Source organism: Pongo pygmaeus, chromosome 1, assembly GCF_028885625.2.
Source record: "Pongo pygmaeus isolate AG05252 chromosome 1, NHGRI_mPonPyg2-v2.0_pri, whole genome shotgun sequence".
In the NCBI taxonomy this organism is placed as follows: Eukaryota; Metazoa; Chordata; class Mammalia; order Primates; family Hominidae; genus Pongo; species Pongo pygmaeus.
Window position 1 is genome coordinate 138,252,838 of NC_072373.2, and position 18,421 is coordinate 138,271,258.

The following is an 18,421-nucleotide window of genomic DNA, read 5'->3' on the forward strand; positions in this document are numbered from 1 at the left end:
AGATTCCCTTGCCCTGTATGGACGTGTGTGTGTGGAGGTGGGGTGGATAGCCTAATGCAAGGCCTTTTACTTTTTTTTCTTCCTGAGACAGGGTCTCACTCTGTTGTTCAGGCTGGAGTGCAGTGGCACAATAGCTCACTGCAGCCTTGGCTTCCTGGGCTCAAACGATCCTCCCACCTCAGCCTCTTGAGTAGCTGGAACTACAGGCACATGCCACCACACCTGGCTAAGTTTTGTATTTTTTGTAGAGACGAGGTTTTGCCATGTTTTCCAGGCTGGTCTCAAACTCTTGAGCTAAGCAATCCACCTGCCTTGACCTCCCAAAGTGCTGGGATTACAGGTGTGAGCCACCGCACCTGGCCCTTTTTATCGTTTTCAAGGAGAGTTTACTAATAGCTAGCTGGGCAACTGAATGTGCATATAGTGGAGGGGAGGATGTTTACCAAGAATGAGTAAGATTATTGCTAGATTTGATGTTAGCCAAGTCAAGAGAATCCAGGTTTCTCTTTGCTTTCCATCCTTATCGTAGGCTGTATAATTGCCACTGAGCTTTCTGGATTTCTGATTGATTTGGATTATTTAAGGACAGCAGTGATGGTGTGTTTTACAGTGATCAACACTTCCATCAAGACACAGCTTTATCTATATGTGCCTACACAGCTCTTTAATTGCTAAAAGCTTACCCTTGCACATGGTTGTGTATATAGGAAATTAGACTTTCTCAGCTTGTTTGCTTCGGTAATTAATCCAACTCTGGGGGTATCTTTATCACCCCATAGAGCTCCGAGCTCTGAGCACGCTGATTTTGGAAGTGATGTAGGAGCAGGGAGTGTTCTGGGAAGTGTTCCGGGAAGCGTGCCAGCAAGAGGCCTTCCTTTAGGACTGACCCTGCTCGGCACCGAGGCACATGATTGGCCCATCCCGCACCACATCCATGGGAGCCACTGACTTTCATTTTCTTTAAAACGATCTCTGCCAGAATGGCCTAAAAAACATTTATCCTGAATTTCAGTCTAGTCATATTTTTGTTTTCTGAGAGGGCACTGTCAATCAGGTGGAATTCTAGAGGGCTGAAAAATGCCTTAGCTTTTGGAACGTTCCTTCCAAGGAGTAGGCAGCAGGTGCTCTGGGGACTGAAGCCCAGCTATTCCCCTGCCCTCCCTTGCCAGCTCTTAAACATCTTTAAAAAAATCTACAGTGTAATGTGGAAAATTTTACTACCTTCAAAGGGAAATGTTGATTTAAAAAATTATTTTAAAGTTACTCTGTTTGTTGGCAATGAGGGGAACCATATATGGCAAAAGGAAAAAGTCTTGATAAAATTGCTCTGTGTTCTTTGTTTTGCTTCCTTTTGTCCTCATATGCCTGAGTAACTGCGTCCTAGTCCAGAAGATTGACCAGGGCCATCTGAGTAACACCTCCCTTCCTTCCTACTCTCCTACTCCACCCACAAGGATACACAGGTAGCATAGGCCTCAAAGGAGGGCAGAGGTTCAGCCTCTGGAGGCAGCCCCTGCTCTTTTTTTTTTTTTTTTTTTTTGAGACAGGGTCTTGCTCTGTCACCCAGGCTGGAGTGCAGTAGTGCAGTCTTGGCTCACTGCAGCCTCAACCTCCCAGGCTCAAGAGATCTTCCTGCCTCAGCCTCCTATGTAGGTGGGACTACAGGCACGTGGCACCACACCTGGCTAATTTTGTGATCTTTTATAGAGATAACATCTCACTGTGTTGCCTAGGCTGGTCTCAAACTCCTGGCCTCAAGTGATCTGCCCACCTTAGCCTCCCAAAGTGCCAGGATTACAGGCGTGAGCCACCGCGCCTGGCCTCCCTGCTGTGTTGTTTTCATCATTGACCCCACTGGACTGCTACAGCATTTTCCTGTGACGAACTTATCCAGTGGGATGCACCTGTGCATGACAATTATGTTGTTAAATTGCTGAAAGTTAAAGTTATAATACTACATGGTGAAGCAAAATGCTGTATAGCTCCTGCCTGCCCTTATCTTTTCCTTTTGAGTTAATTAGAGGACAGAACCACTTATTTTGCCTTTTCTTTAAACTTTTAAATAACTACTGTGTTTTAGATGAAGACTTGTAGTCTGGTCAACTTTAAGTACCTCCTAATATTCAGGTACTTTGCTAGCTTCTGAGGCACAGAAAGGGGAGAGACTTTGGGGTTGGTGCAAATAATGAGTTTTTTCATTTTTTTCTTTTTCTTTTTTTTTTTTTTTGAGATGGAGTCTTGCTCTGTCGCCCAGGCTGGAGTGCGGTGACGTGATCTCGGCTCACTGCAAGCTCTGCCTGCCAGGTTCACGCCATTCTCCTGCCTCAGCCTCCCGAGTAGCTGGAACTACAGGCGCCCGCCACCACGCCCGGCTAACTTTTTCTATTTTTAGTAGAGACGGGGTTTCACCGTGTTAGCTAGGATGGTCTCAATCTCCTGACCTCGTGATCCGCCTGCCTTGGCCTCCCAAAGTGCTGGGATTACAGGCGTGAGCCACTGCACCGGCCTTTTCATTTTTTTCTAATACAGTTAACTTTCCTAAAGTGTTGACTGATTGATTTAACAGGATTTATTGAGTACCTGTTGTATTTCAGACACTATTCCAAGTGTTGGAGAGATAGTAGTAAACAAAACAGATCAAAATCCTTGTCCTCATGAAGCATGTCTCTCGTGGAGAGAGACCAGAAACAAAGAAAGTTCATATTTCAGCAGGTTCGTCGAATGAAAAGCAAAAGGGTTGGGGATTGTTAGCGGGGATTGCAATTTGAAGTAAGGTGATTAGGAAGGGCTTCACTAGGAACACTGAGCAAATGTTTGGAGGAGGTGAGCTAAGTGGATATCTGGGGAAAGAGCATTCCAGGCAGCAGGAAAAGCAAGTGCAGAGGCCCTGTGGTGGAAGTTTGCTTGCAGTGCTCAGGCAATAGCAGGTGGGCCAGGTGGCTGCTGGAATGGGAAGTCAGAGAGTTAACTGAGGGGTGGGAGAGGGTGCGGGTGTGTATAGCCCAAGGCATTGTAGGCCATCATAAGGTTCTCACTCTGAATGACACTGAGCCATTGGAGAGTTTGAGCAGAGGAATGATATGATCTGAAGGATGTCCTAATAGGACCACTCTGGCTGCTGGGTTGAGAATAGGCTGTTGGGCAAAGGTGGATTTAGAGATAGAGATACTGGCAAGAGATAATGGTGCCAGGACTCCTTATTAGAAGGAAGGACCCTTGGGAGTCATATGCTTAGGAAATTCAGAATGATGCTTTTGTAATTTTTTCCCCAGCCTATTCTTTTTGAGGAGGAAAGTGGATAAAGATGTATTTCTCACATCAGTGGAATACTGTGCCATAACCTAATATTAAAGATAATTACATCTATAGAACTGAAAAAGCCGAGTCTTAAAACACAAAACAACCCCCCCAAACCATCTAAAGAAAATCTCTTTGTGTTGTGAATGAATGTCCTTGAAAAATCATCGTCTTAATAGCCTAAACCCTCTTTTCCTTGCTTACTTACCCTCCTGATTTCCAAGTCTTGTTCTTTTCATTTCTCAGGGGGCCTGGTTTTCAGGATCATGAGTTTTGAGGGTCTCACCACCTTTTGCAGAAGTGCTTCTTACAGTGTTGTAAATTATAGTTTCGAAGAAATACAGTTGCATCCAGCTTTACATAGTAAATGTTTCTGAGTTGTATGTCAACCTATTTTTATAAGTTAAACTACGTATTAAATGTGAGCAAGGTGCATGATACAGCAGATTTTTTTCTATAAAGAAAATAATCACTTTTAAATATATTTTATAATAAGGATATTCATAGTGGTTTTGCCAGAGATGAGTGGTTTTGCCAGAGGTGGAATATACCATCTTGTTTAGGGAATAGGAAGTTTTGCTTTTGGAGTTTGAGGTTATAAACAAATACTAGGCTAGTGCTTTCTTATATGCATGAGAATCACCCAGGGATCTTGTTAAAATGCAGATTCTGTTTTAGTAGGCCTTGATGGGTCAAACACTGGAGTTTTTAACAGGCTCATAAGTTGCTGATGCCGCTAGTCTGAGGACCACATTTGACAGCATAGGTCCTCTGTTTTCTCAGTGCACAAATTGTAACACAGAAACTCAAACACCTAGACAATTTCTTAGCGCCATAAAAGGGAGCTTGATTTTAGCGTGCCTTTACAACAGCAACCTTGAACACCTTTGGTAAACTTGTTTGGGTCAGAGGGATCCATGTGCTGGAGAGGAAATTGGTTTGAGGCAGTGAGTTCCACAGATGCCTTTAGCTCTCTGGCTGTAAGTGTGGTGCACCTGCAGAAACCAGGTGCATCTTTATTAGCTGGGGCTACACCTTGACATAATCCTAACAGTTGTTAAAGACGGAATTCTTACCGCCCCGGCCATTTCTTCCCTTTATGTGCCTCTTTTGCCTTGTCACATTTCTTGCCTTGTGACTTAGTAGACCAAGGTAGGAGATTCGTGTTGGGCCACTGAGGGTGGGGACATTGGTCTAGGAAGCCGTGGCCAAGGGACTCTTCGGTAATGAGAGGTGATATGGGCTGAGTGGATAAAAGGGGGACTTTAGGTGGGTTAGCAAGGGTGGCTCTGGAGTTAGGGACTAAAAGTTAAAAGTTGGGTATACCTCATTTCTGCTAGAAGGGCTCTAATTTTCTAGCTCAGGTTTCCCCAATGACTTCCTACTTTATTCTTTTTTTTTTTTTTTTTTTTTTTGAGACAGACTTTCACTCTTGTTGCCCAGGCTGGAGTGCAATGGTGCAATCTCGGCTCACTGCAACCTCCGCCTACTGGGTTCAAGTGATTCTCCTGCCTCGGCCTCCCGAGTAGCTGGGATTACAGGCGTGCACTACTATGCCTGGCTAATTTTGTATTTTTAGTAGGAATGGGGTTTCTCCATGTTGGTCAGGCTGCTCTCGAACTCCCAACCTCAGGTGATTTGCCCGCCTCAGCCTCCCAAAGTGCTGGGATTACAGGCGTGAGCCACCGCGCCCGGCCCTACTTTATTCTTATAATCAGACTCCAGGCTAGAGCTTTTAAAAAATTAACATTTTTTAGAAGGGAAAAATTTCTGTAAGTTGTAATCGATGTTTATTAAGCACCCTGACACCATATTTATTATAAGTGGGGATAAGACTGAGAATATTTAAGCTCTGTGCCTGAAAAGTTGTGTTTTAAAATAACTTTTGTTTACATTGCCATTGAGTAGTTTATAAGTTTTTCTGATTTACTTTCTCTGGCCTCGTCACTGTTTTTGGAGAGGCAGCGTACAACCTACGTACAGCTCTGGAGCTCGCCGCAAGCCTCAGGTGGTGGTCATTCTGCTTTTGAAATTGAACCAGAAAAATCCTGAGGAATGTAACAATATTTTTTCTTTTTGCCCCCCTGCTAGCTTTTTTCTAGCCCTCCCAAAAATGTGTTTATGTTGCTGTCCATGCATGTGGAGCAGTCTGGAATTCTGTGTGGCATTAGATAGTGAAAAAAATAGATTTCCCACGTGACTGAGGTTATGGGAGTGAGAAATCTTGGATTATGCAAGGACTCTTTGATTGGAAGAAGGACGTTTTGAGATGAGATTTATTTTAAGATATAGTAAAAAAAAAACCTAGTATACAACTTTTTGTTTTTTTCTAAACCAGTCCTTTTTGGGGGTGACAGGATGGGGTGTGGATAGAAGCAATACCAAACTTTTAAGTATCAAATCTTCACTCAGAAGAAAAAAAATGTCTTCAGGATGAAAGAATAGCTCGAATGCAAAAAGCCTGATATATAATTTGAGAGTAGGGTCTGGCGTATTATAGAGGACTCCGAGAGCCTGATCCAAGCAGCCTGCCATTTTCATCACCCCAGGATTATCTGTAAGGACAACTTTACTGTCTGTCACCTGCCAGGTCTCAGCCTGGCCCTTGTGAGTGCCAGGAAGTTTGTGTCCTCTGTTTTGCCAAGCTTAATTAGCTCTAGAAATACCCTATCAAAGGCTGTCTGGCAGTGTTCCATTAATGGTATGGGGTGAATTCAAAAGCACTAATTAATTGTTAGATTATTTGCAAAGCCCATACTGAAAAACCTAATGCCTGCAGGGGAAAGTTGGCAGAGAGACGGTACAGAGATTAGCTTGGACCTTACCCGGCTCAATTACCTTTTGGAGTTGAGCCAAGAGGGGAGTTGCTTTTCTTTTTTGGAGAAGTGCTTGTGGCTATATTGTTTTCTAAATTGCCAGTGTACTGCTCTAGGCTCTCCGTGAGGGAGCTCATATGGACACTTGCAGACCTAGAGAGCCCAGAGAGCATCTTCAAGAGATTTTGTTTATTTTTGTTTTGTGAGAGAAACACAATTGTTTAACTTTCATTAACTAAATAAATTCTTCCCAAGGGCCTCTTCTTAAATAGAGGAAAAGGAGCTCTAGTTTGTTGTGTAACAATTCAGGTTTTAAGTGTTAAATATTCAAAGGAGCCAGGATCAGGGCTTTAAATAGTTTTTTCTTCTTAAGATAAAACAAGTCAGGTTCCTCATGTCCTCTGTTTAGGTGGCCCAGGTCAGCAAAAAGTGAATTTTCCAACTGCTACTGCAGTTGGAAGATGCTGTTTAAAAAAATCTTCATTTGAAATAAAGTGCATGCCAATTTAAGGTCAGGGTATACTACATGCAGGAAAGGAAGAAACAGGTAAACAGGTTTGCATTATTTTGCTACATTTGACATATAGAATGATAACACCTATAATTAACTCAGCTTGACAAATTGTAGACAAATAATAGAAGTCCCTGTCCCTTATAGATGAGAGAGATTTGAGGCTTTTGGAGCCAAGTGCCAGTTTCTGTTGACTCTGAAGGCAACGGAGACAGCTGAAGATGAAAGTATAGAAGGATATTTCAGACTTATCTAAAAGCCAATTGAGTGTTATGTAAGGGAGCTGTGTGTAGCTCTGTTTGAAAACATCCATCCAGAAATCTTCCAGTTCCTGGGCCTGGCCCTGCCTCCTATTGACAGCCCTCAGCGTCTTTTTCTTGTCCTTTTGGGCTTGAGCAACATGTGAGTAAGTACTTACGTACAAATCCCAGACCAAATCTTACTTTATTAACATGATTCAGAAGAAAAGAATTCTAATGAAAAATTTCAGAGGACTGTGCCGAAACATTTCGTGATATTGTCAGATCTCCCTGAACTCAGGAAAGGCCCCCAAAAATCTATTATTTCTGTTTATTACTCAACTTGGAAAAAGCTTACAAGAATGCCTCAGGAGAGTATGCACTGGTTGAGGAATTTATTCCTGAGTGTACAGCATCCCCTACGTTTACTCTGTGTGAGGCAAGCTATCCTGAAACCCTGGGCAACCTGCCTCCTCCTCAGCCAGCAGGCCTAGAGCAGCAGCTTAGTATTTTTAACCCTTTCTGTCATATGACTCCCAGCCAACTTTGTGAGTTGATAGAAACACAGATCTGAGAGCTATGAGGAATTATGAAAGCCTTTGTACTGACAAAAGACTATGATTTTTCTTTGCTGCTTTATTATGGTTAAAAGGTCTCATTATGCTTTTATTTTGGAGAGGTAATTCTGTATAACAAGACCTACTTGTATATCCCAGTTGGGTTGTGAGATATCATGAATAATGTTACAACTAATAGTTAAATTGAAGACTTTAAATGATTTTCCTCAAAAAGATTAAATTCAAGGTTATTCTAAAATAATTATGGTTATTTGCATTTAAAAATATTTCAAAGGGAGAAAGAGGGGTTAGGATTACAAGTGATAGAATGAAAAGTGCTCATAATTTGTTACCTGTAGTATCTGTTTTGCTATTCGTGAACATGGTACACCCATTCATTTGTTCAGGTTTTCCTTAATTTCTTTCAGCACTGCTTTTATAGTTTTCACTAATTTATTTTGAAGACTCTAGTGTGTCCAAATGTGAACAAGATTCATCATGTCTGTCTTATTAGAATTATGTTTGAGAACCTCTGTTTTAGAGCTGTAATTCTATCCTCTTCAATCTACTCTTCATTAATAATGATGAAAACTGATACTCCCTCTGACTTTCCTGGAGAGTGAGCTCAGGGATGTGTAACTAAGGCCACTTGCTAAAGTGAGTTATTGGCCTGGCTACCTTTGCTCTAAGTTGTAGGAACTCAAAGCTCAGTGTGTACTGTAAGAGATATGTTCTTTAAGGCTGAAGGCTAGTGTTGCTGAGCAAGAGATGTAGTAAAAAGAATATCCTTGTTCCTTTGGACTAAATGTCAGAGTTAGAGGCAGTCTTGGAACCCAAAGATTGGATGTTGTGCCTTTTCATCAGGCTGTTGGGCTTTCCCAGCAGAGTTTCGCTGGAACAGAGTCACTCCAGTGAACTTTCATTTTGGACTTGTAACAAAAGAATTTTGTAGAGATTTTACCCTCTGAATATGGGTAATACCTGAGGGCTTTATCAAGATGAATGGTAACTTTGTTGGGTTGCTGCACCTTTATTTAGGGAAAGTAATTCTCCACCACAATGTCAAGAGTGGTCTTGACAGAGACATATGAAAGGTCAGGGAGTCAGGATCGTGCAGTAGTTGTGATCTTGGGTTTTGGATTCAGGCACACAGGTTCAGGTCCAGATCATAGGCTGTGTGACCACAGGCTCAGTGTCCTCATTTGTAAAATTGAAGTATCAGTAGTTCCTATCTCAGTTGTGTTCTTGTGAGGATTATAAATGAGATAATGCATATAAACCAGAGGATCACGTTTATTCTAAATGAAACTATTGGAAATGGTATTCTTTGAAAATGTTACCATAGTACTTACCTAGTTTGGGCTGCTATAACAAAGTCACATATAAGTCACCCATAGATTGTGTGTCTTATAAACAACAGAAATGTATTTTTCTCACAGTGCTGGAGGCTGTAAGTCTGTGATCAAGAAGCCAGCATGATTAGGTCCTGGTGAGGGCCTCTTCCAGATTGAAGACTGTTGACTTTTCATTGTATCCTCACACGGAAGTCTGAAAAAGACAAACTAGAGAGTTCTCTGGAGTCTCTTTTAAGACACTCATACCATTCATGAGAGCGCTGTCCTCAGGATCTAATTGCTCCACCTGTTAGCATGCCCCATCTCCTAATACCATCACACTGGGGTAAGGATTTTAATATACAAATTTTAGGGGGATACACATTCAGTCCGTAACACATGGTGAACATATTTAATCAGTCTTTTAAGTTGCAGTTCTGTTATTCAGGCATATTTTTGGTACAAAAATTAGATCTGATCCTGAAATATAATGTTGCTATTAAACAGACTTTATTGATGCCCAGTTTCTTTATTTTCCATATGTTTTACTTAGAGCAGTATAGTGGGAATACCACAGTGGTACAATGGGAGTGATGAAGTTGGGAGAGGGTGTGAATAAGAAGTGCTCCCTCCCACCTTTTTTTGTTTTGTTTTGTTTTGAAGATTTGAGTCCCAGTTTTGTGGTTTGCAGAGCTTTTGTTGCCTTATCTATACAATACTGCTAATTATACCTATTCCTTTGATTTGATGAGGATAAAATACTTGGAAAGCAGCCAGAAGTTTATGGCACATAGTAGTAGGTCTTCAAAAAGTTAATCTTTATTTAGACAATATATATGTGTAGGAAAAGAGGGGAAGAGAGAGCTAGAACAACCTTATGATGAGCAGAATGCATTTGCTGTTTAGCTTTGTGCTCCCAATGGAGAAAAGGCAGGTTGGGGAATTTCCTTGGGAGATGGCTGAGGAGCTGTTGGCTGAGCCAGGTGGATTTGAACTGAGGACCTGGATGGAAAAGACCTTGTTTTCTTTTGAAGCAGTAACTTGGTCTTTAACTGGAAGTTATAGGGTAAAGATGAATCCTCAAGAACGGTGGCGGTGCCGAGGATCAGGACCAGTGGGGGACAGGAGAACCCAAGTGCAGTGGATTGAGGCTGTGTATTGGTAGTTTTCCTCATCTATATGGTACCTCTAGGCTCAGTCCCAATTTAACCACCCTATTTAAAATCGTAATCCCTCTCTAACCACAGAGACACCTATTCCTTCTTATCTTGCTCTGTTTTTCCTCGTAGCACTTCTCACCTCAAAAGCTGCTTGTAATTTACTTATGTTTATTATTTATCTTCCCCCACTAAAATGTAAGCTCCGTGACAGTCAAGTAGTTTTGCTTTTGCTCTGGTGCAGCTTTTTCTTTTTTCTTTTCTTTTCTTTTTTTTTTGACGGAGTCTTGCTCTGTCACCCAGGCTGGAAAGCAGGGGCACATTCTTGGCTCACTGCAACCTTTGGCTCCCAGTCTCAAGTGATCCTCTTACCTTAGCCTCTCAAGTAGCTCGGGCCACAGGTGCACGCCACCATGCTTGGCTAATTTTTTGTATTTTTTGGTAGAGATGGGGTTTTGCTCTGTTGCCCAGGCTGGTCTCGAACTCCTGAGCTCAAGCAATCCACCTGCCTCCCAAAGTGTTGTGATTACAGGTGTGAGCCACCCCACCTGGCCTAAAACTAATTTTTTTTTTTTTTTTTGAGATGGAGTCTTGCTCTGTTGCCCAGGCTGGAGTGCAGTGGCGTGATCTCGGCTCACAGCAACTTTCGCCTCCCAGGTTCAAGTGATTCTCCTGCCTCAACTTCCTGAGTAGCTGGGATTACAGGCCCACACCACCATGCCTGCCTAATTTTTGTATTTTTAGTAGAGATGGGGTTTCACCATGTTGGTCAGGCTGGTCTCGAACTCCTGACCTCGTGATCCACCCACCTTGGCCTCCCAAAGTGCTGGGATTACAGGTGTGAGCCACTGCGCCTGGCCAACTATTTTTATAATAATTCCAAGATTGGGTTAACACTGCTCTAATTGTATAAAAGCAATATTGGATAAAACTGCTGGTGACTTAGCAGGAATCAAGGCAGTACTTCACTGGCACACACTTGCAGTAAAACATCTGCCAGTTTCCTTTAAGTGTTATTACCCTCAGATACATGTCTTTTCCTTATTCTATATGGTAAAATGGGAGGTACATATGTTGCATTTCTACATTCCAAAGTACAATGATTTTCTTGAGGAAAAGCACTGTGCAGTTGTTTGAGTTGTGAGCTGATCTGGTCTGTTTTTCATGGAACACCATTTGATGTGAAAGAATGACTGACAGACAATTGATGGTTATCCAGACTTCAGTATTTGGCAGACAATTTTTGAAAATGAACAAAGTGAGCCAGCCACGGGGGCTCACGCCTGTAATCCCAGCACTTTGGGAGGCCAAGGTAGGCAGATCACCTGAGGTCAGGAGTTCAAGACTAGCCTGGCCAACATGGTGAAACCCAGTCTCTACTAAAAATACAAAGATTAGCTGGGTGTGGTGGCACGTGCCTGTAGCCTCAGCTACTCGGGAGGCTGAGGCAGGAGAATTGCTTGAAACCGGGAGGTGGAGGTTGCAGTGAACTGAGATGGTGCCATTGCCCTCCAGCCTGGGCAACAAGAGTGAAACTCCATTTCAAAAAAAAAAAAGAAAACAAAGTGAACTTGTTAGTTCAAGGAAAACAACAGTATTTGTTGCCAATAATAAAATTTTATTTTTTAAGTAAGTTAAAATTTTGGAAAACTTACATCCATCACCATGATTGTGACAGTTTCTCAATGGTTAAATACTTTTCTGATGAAATCAATGAGATATTAACAAATGTGATTTTTAAAATATTATATAATGAAATATGTCTTATTTGGCAGTAAACCATTATTTTCCAGATGACCAATGCATGATATTACAAAATCATACATGATATTACAAAATCATGCATTGGTAAAATATTCCACATCTTGAGAGTACAAGATGGAACAATTGATTTTTTTTTTTTTTTTTTTGATGGAGTCTTGCTCTGTTGCCCAGGCTGGAATGCAGTGGCATGATCTCGGCTTACTGCAAACTCTGCCTCCTGGGCTCAAGTGATTCTCCTGCCTCAGGCTCCCAAGAAGCTGGGACTTCAGGTGCACGCTACCATACCCAGTTAATTTTTGTATTTTTTTTTTAAAGTAGAGATGGGGTTTCATCATGTTGGCCAGGCTGGTCTGGAACTCCTGATCTCAGGTGATCCACCCACCTGAGCCTCCCAAAGTGCTGGGATTACAGGCGTGAGCCACTGCGCCTGGCCAGAGCAAGTGATTTTTAAAAACTTTTTATTTTGAGATAATTTTTGACTGACAGAAGGGTTGCATAAGTAGTACAGCGTTTCTTTAGACTTATCACTCAGCTTTACCTTATGAGGACATCTTACATAACCAAAGTACAATGATCAAAACTAAGAAATTAATCTTGTTACAATATTATTAACTAAAGTATAATATTTATTAGGATTTCACCAATTTTTCTACTAATGTTCTTTTTCTGGTCCAGAATCCAACCCAGGATCTTGCATTGCATTTAGTTGCCTTGTCTCCTTAGCCTCCTCCAGGCTGACAGTTCCCTGGTCTTTCAATGACCTTGATACTTTGGAAACTCCTGGAGAATGTTCCTCAATTAATTTTTTTCCTGACATTCTCTCAGGATTACATTGAGGTTATGTGTCATTTGGAAGAATACCACAGAGGTGATGTCCTCTTTTCAGGGCATCAAATCGAGGATATATTTTGTTGATAGGAATTATTACTAGTGATGTTAATCTTGGTCACTTGGCTAGAGTGATGTCTGCCAGAATTCTCTGGTGTAAAGGTACTATTTTTCACTTTGAAATTACTCAGTATTTTGGGGAAAGCAATGGGTTTTAATGTTACGGAGCATGAAAAATTTATTATGTAATTCAGATGCTACATTGCAGCTAAACTTAAGAAATGATTATCTGTTGAGTTTAGGTGTAATAGCAAAGAAGAAATAACCACAAGTATATAAAAAGATATAAGATTTGGCCGGGTGTGGTGGCTCACACCTGTAAATTCCAGTACTTTCACAGGGTGAGGTGGGAAGACTGTTTGAGCCCAGGAGTTTGAGACCAGGCTGGTCAACACAGCGAGACCGTGTCTCTACGAAAAACTAAAAAATTAGCCAGGAATGATGGTGTGTGCCTGTGGTCCCAGCTGCTCAGGAGGCTGAGGCGGGAGGATCTCTTGAGACCGGGAGGTCAGGACTGCAGTGAGCCATGTTCATGCCACTGCACTCTAGCCTGGGTGACAGACTGAGACTGTGTCTCAAAAAAAAAACAACACAAAACCTTAAGATTTGAAACTTCCAACTGCATATACTGTATCTGTGCGAGGCCAGATTTCTTCATATCCTTCAACCAGAACAATGTATGGCAAAAAATTGAATGCAAAAGTAGATGGGAAAATCCAGTGGCCTTGTATTAAGCCAGACATTAAAGAGATTTGCTGTGTATGCGTCTTTGAAATTTAACAAGAAAAGAGATTTGCGGCCGGGCCTGGTGGCTCACGCCTGTAATCCCAGCACTTTGGGAGGCTGAGGTGGGTGGATCATGAGATCAGGAGATCAAGACCATCCTGGCTAACATAGTGAAACCCCATCTCTACTAAAAAATACAAAAAAAAAAAAAAAAAATTAGCCGGGCGTGATCACGGGCCCCTGTAGTCCCAGCTACTTGGGAGGCTGAGGCAGGAGAATGGCGTGAACCCGGGAAGAAGAGCTTGCAGTGAGCCAAGTTCGCACCACTGCACTCCAGCCTGGGTAACAGAGCGAGACTCCGTCTCAAAAAAAAAAAAGAGATTTCCAAAAATGTAAAACAGTGCTGCTCATCTCACATTTTGTTTCAGAAAATAGTTGTTTTCCGTGAAAGATACTGTTTATGTTATAGTTTATTGTAGTTGGTTTTTAGTGAATTAATAAATATTTAAAAATTTCCTCAGTTTTAATTTCTATTGCAGAAAATGTTAATAGACTTATATTAACAAAATCTCTTTGGCGTCCTCAGTAATTTTAAAGCATAAAGGGATCCTAACACCAAAAAGTTTCAGAATTGCTTTTTTTCTGAATAATACAGAAGAGATATCTTAGTAGGGGAATCTTTTCTTCTGGACCAAATAAAGATTTAATGAAGGACTCCACCAAGGACTCTTGGCCCTTGCAGGGAAGTCACTCAATTATCAGTGTACTCAGCTGGCAGATGAGGGGGATTGCCTTGTACTATCTCCAAGTTTCTTTAAACCCCAAACTATATGATTTCAAATCACTATCATTGTCAGCATGGGCAGTATGCAGCAATCTCCCGAGTATGCTATTTGCTAGGTTAAAGATGAAGGTTATATGTAAGGATATAACGCAGTAGTATTTGTGAAGCAGGGACTCCAGGGACTTTTCTTTTTGGGCCTGTAAAATTATTTCTTTCACTGCTCCTTTAAAACAGGAGTTTTCGTGATTATTAGATTTTACTGTAAAGAGCAAGGGAAAGATTTTTAATTATTGCTGAAAATTTTTGTCAATTTATGTATATCACAAATTTAAAAATGCATGATTTCTGAGAATTTTTCTGCTCTAATGTATGTGTATAAACTTACGTGAATATTTGTAAGTATTTACATAAATCATTTAAATTTGTTAATGGGTTCTAAATATACCACTGATGTCTCTGTTGAAGTAGACTTGGGTTGCATATCCATTATATCCTTACTTACCAGCTGGGCATGGTGGCTCACACCTGTAATCCCAGCACTTTGGGAGGCTGAGGTGGATCATGAGGTCAGGAGTTTGAGACCAGCCTGGCCAACATGGTGAAACCCCGTCTCTACTGAAAATACAAAAATTAGCCAGGCGTGGTGGTGCATGCCTGTAATCCCAGCTACTCGGGAGGCTGAGGCAGGAGAATTGCTTGAACCCATGAGGTGGAGGCTGCGGTGAGCGGAGATCATGCCACTGCACTCCAGCCTGGGCGACAGACAGAGCAAGACTCTATCTTGGAAAATTAAATAAATAAATAAATAAATAATATCCTTACTTATAGTCTTCATGAAGTTAATTTGTTATTTTGGTTCTTTGGTTTTAAAAAAAATTATTAGGTCTGTATTTACAAATATAGACTTAAAAATGTACCAGCTAGAATCTATTAAGACTCCCCAACTTTGGAACTAACACTTTTCTTTTTTAGTTTAAATGAAAGGAGATTTGATGGCTTAGTTTTTTAAAATGGGGAAACAAAAGGGAGGGGAAGCCAGTAGTATCTTGTCGTGTTAAGTATCAGTTTAAATCAAATGTTAAACAGGATCCTGCATTCTTGTAAAGTGAATTTTGTAATGGAAACTGCCACAGTGGAGGGCCAGCTCTGTCATAATCACCACCTTGAGCATCTCTGATATTTAGCAGAAATATAAATATCTAATGCAGCGTGTGTGTGTTATACTGTCATAGCAAAATGTTGTAACTGATTTTGAGCCAGATTCTTCCAGTGTTTTGAAGCTACTGCTTGGAAATAAGATTTGGAAGCTGAAGTAACTTTGTGAGAGCTTCTACAATTTGGTAAACTATAGTAAAGTTAACTCAGCATGTATTATAAATACAATAGAAATATATAATTATATATAAAAAAGTTTCATCAAATTTCAAAGGTTTAAGTACTATTTTAGGATATTCATAGAACCCATTCTAAGAGGAAAATGCTCCTCACTGCCAGCAGGAGAGCTTAATGGAGCGCAGCATTTCAGAGCATAGACATGAGAGCCAGCTGCCTGGGTGCATGTCCCACGGCTGCCACTGAGTAGCTGTGTAACCTCTGTTTGCTTCAGTGTACTCCTGTAAAATGGAGATAATATCCATCTCCCTGGGTTGTTTTGAAGATCTAATGAGATACTATGCTTCAAGTGCTCTGTTGTTCCATTATTGTTTAGTTAGCAATTGTTAAGTTTTAGGTTATTTCTTCATGACATCTGAATTTTTTAAAATTTATTTTTATTTATTTTTCCTTGAGACGGAGTTTTGCTCTTGTTGCCCAGGCTGGAGTGCAATGGTGCAGTCTCGGCTCACCGCAACCTCTGCCTCCCAGGCTCAAACGATTCTCCAGCCTCAGCCTCCCGAGTAGCTGGGATTACAGGCATCTGCCACCACGCCTGGCTAATTTTGTATTTTTAGTAGAGATGGGGTTTCTCCAAGTTGGTCAGGCTGGTCTCGAACTCCCAACCTCAGGTGATCCACCCACCTCCGCCTCCCAAAGTGCTGGGATTACAGGCTTGAACCAAGGCCGACATCTGAATTTTTATCTCATTAACAACATTATCCTCAAGTAATGTTTTAGGGTAAGTTACATCTGGGAAGATTTGGTATTCATAGGATATGGTAGAGTTCTAGTGGTATGTTGGCTTTTTTTTTTTTTTTTGAGATGGAGTCTCGCTCTGTCACCCAGGCTGGAGTACAGTGGCACAGTCTTGGCTCACTGCAAGCTCCGCCTCCCGGGTTCATACCATTCTCCTGCCTCAGCCTCCCGAGTAGCTGGGACTACAGGCACCCGCCACCACACCCGGCTAATTTTTTGTATTTTTAGGAGAGACGGGGTTTCACCGTGTTAGCCAGGATGGTCTCGATCTCCTGACCTCGTGATCTGTCCACCTCGGCCTCCCAAAGTGCTAGGATTACAGGCGTGAGCCACCATGCCCAGCCTATGTTGGCATTTTAAGAATCCTTGGAGATTATCTGGTCCAACTCAGCCTGATATGTAAATTACCTTTCTAATATCCTGTTGACCAAGCCCCCAACCTTTACTTGAATTTAAAACATCTCTGACTCTTGGGAAATTCTTCCTTATGTTGTGCTACAGTTCACCTGGCGGTAACCTCCTTTTCCAGCCCTTACTTCTTCCTTGTAGAGCTACATAGAATTTTTGTCTAATAAATAACCCATCTGAATGGTGACAGTGAAGCAAATGAATTCTGGACAATTTAAGTGTTGTATAAAAGTGGCCGAATGGTGTGTGTCAAAGTTGAGGGAGCTCAGAGGACTTTGCTCCCTGTTGGTAAAAGAAGCAAGGCTCAGATTTGTGGTTAGAGCTGTCCTGATCTAGTTGGGAACACTTTTGTCCCATTGAGCCTGTGATGGGGCTGTGAGCCAGACAGGGAATAGGCAGTGGCTGGGTCTCTGGGCCCCCCACTTGCATAAAGCACCCCCATGCATTGCTATACTTGTCCTTTCCTGGAGGACGAGCTTCTTTGTGCCTTAAAAATTATCTCACGGCCAGGCACAGTGGCTCTTGCCTGTAATCCTAGCACTTTGGGAGGCTGAGGCAGGTGGATCACCTGAGGTCAGGAGTTCGAGACCGGCCTGGCCAACATGGCAAAACCCTGACTCTACTAAAAATACAAAAAATTAGCCGGGTGTGGTGGTGGGTGCCTGTAATCTCAGCTACTCGGGAGGCTGACGCAGGAGAATGGCTTGAACCCAGGAGGCAGAGGCTGCAGTCAGCTGAGATCACGCCATTGCACTGCAGCCTGGGCAACAGAGCGAGGCTCTGTCTCGAAAACCGAACCGAACCGAACTCCATCTCACGTATTTGTTCATTGTCTATTTCTCCTCCTACATAGAATGGAAGCTCTATGAAAGCAGAGGAGAAACTGCTTATCTTGTTCGCTGCTATTTCTTGAGTAGCCACAAGAACTTGGCACTTTAGGTAGTAGGTGTTCAGTATTCAAATGATGGAATTAAAGATCAACTCTGAACTCTCAAAGGCAAATAGATTTTCACTTTAGTGCAAGAAAGTAAACACTCATATGTCATGCCTATTCCTCAGGCCTGAACCAAAGGGCAACCTGTCAGAGGATAGGAAATGAGATCTCAGAGCAGTATCTGTTACTATTTGCAATTTTCAAATACATAAAGAGAAAAGTATCTTTTGTCTTTTTGATATGTGAAGATTTTCTAGAAAGGAAAGGTTTCAACGCTTATTGAAGGCGGGAGTATATACCATGCTATCAGAATTGGATTTTAAAATCAGCCCAGCTGGACAGTAGCTTCAAACTGCAGCCAGGGTGATGTGTTACATGAGTTTAGCTTTACTTTGAGTGTTAAAAGAACAAGTTTGCCAGAAACATGAATTGTTAAAAAACCATCAAAACATTACAATGTAGGAGAAAAATGTAGTGAAAATTCCATTATATAATGTCCAAATAGTTCCTTTTTCTGGAGGCTTTAAACATTTTCTTAGGTAATTTGCAAAGAATATTGGACAATGTAGAAAATATGTGTAGAGTTAAAATGATATTGAGAATTCTGAGCAGATGATTAAGGAAATCTGGACCTCCTTTTTTCTTTGTTTCTTTCTTTCTTTAATATGTTAGTACTTGAGTTTTCCATAGAATTAGGACATATATTTAGGTCAGATCTCGCTGGGATATTCCTTGGGATATCTTGATTCAGGGTTTTCTTCCTTTTTTTTTTTTTTTTTTGAGACGAAGTCTCACTCTGTCACCCAGGCTGGACTGTAGTGACACCATCTCAGCTCACTGCAACCTCCGCCTCCTGGGCTCAAGCAATTCTCCTGC

At 41.6% G+C, this 18,421-nt stretch overlaps 1 protein-coding gene across 8 annotated transcripts in view; it reads left to right on the forward strand.

Annotated features, from left to right (window-relative positions):
• Nucleotides 1-18,421, forward strand: part of TGFBR3 (transforming growth factor beta receptor 3) — a 205,369-nt gene that overhangs the window by 34,168 nt on the left and 152,780 nt on the right. The window lies entirely within an intron of this gene.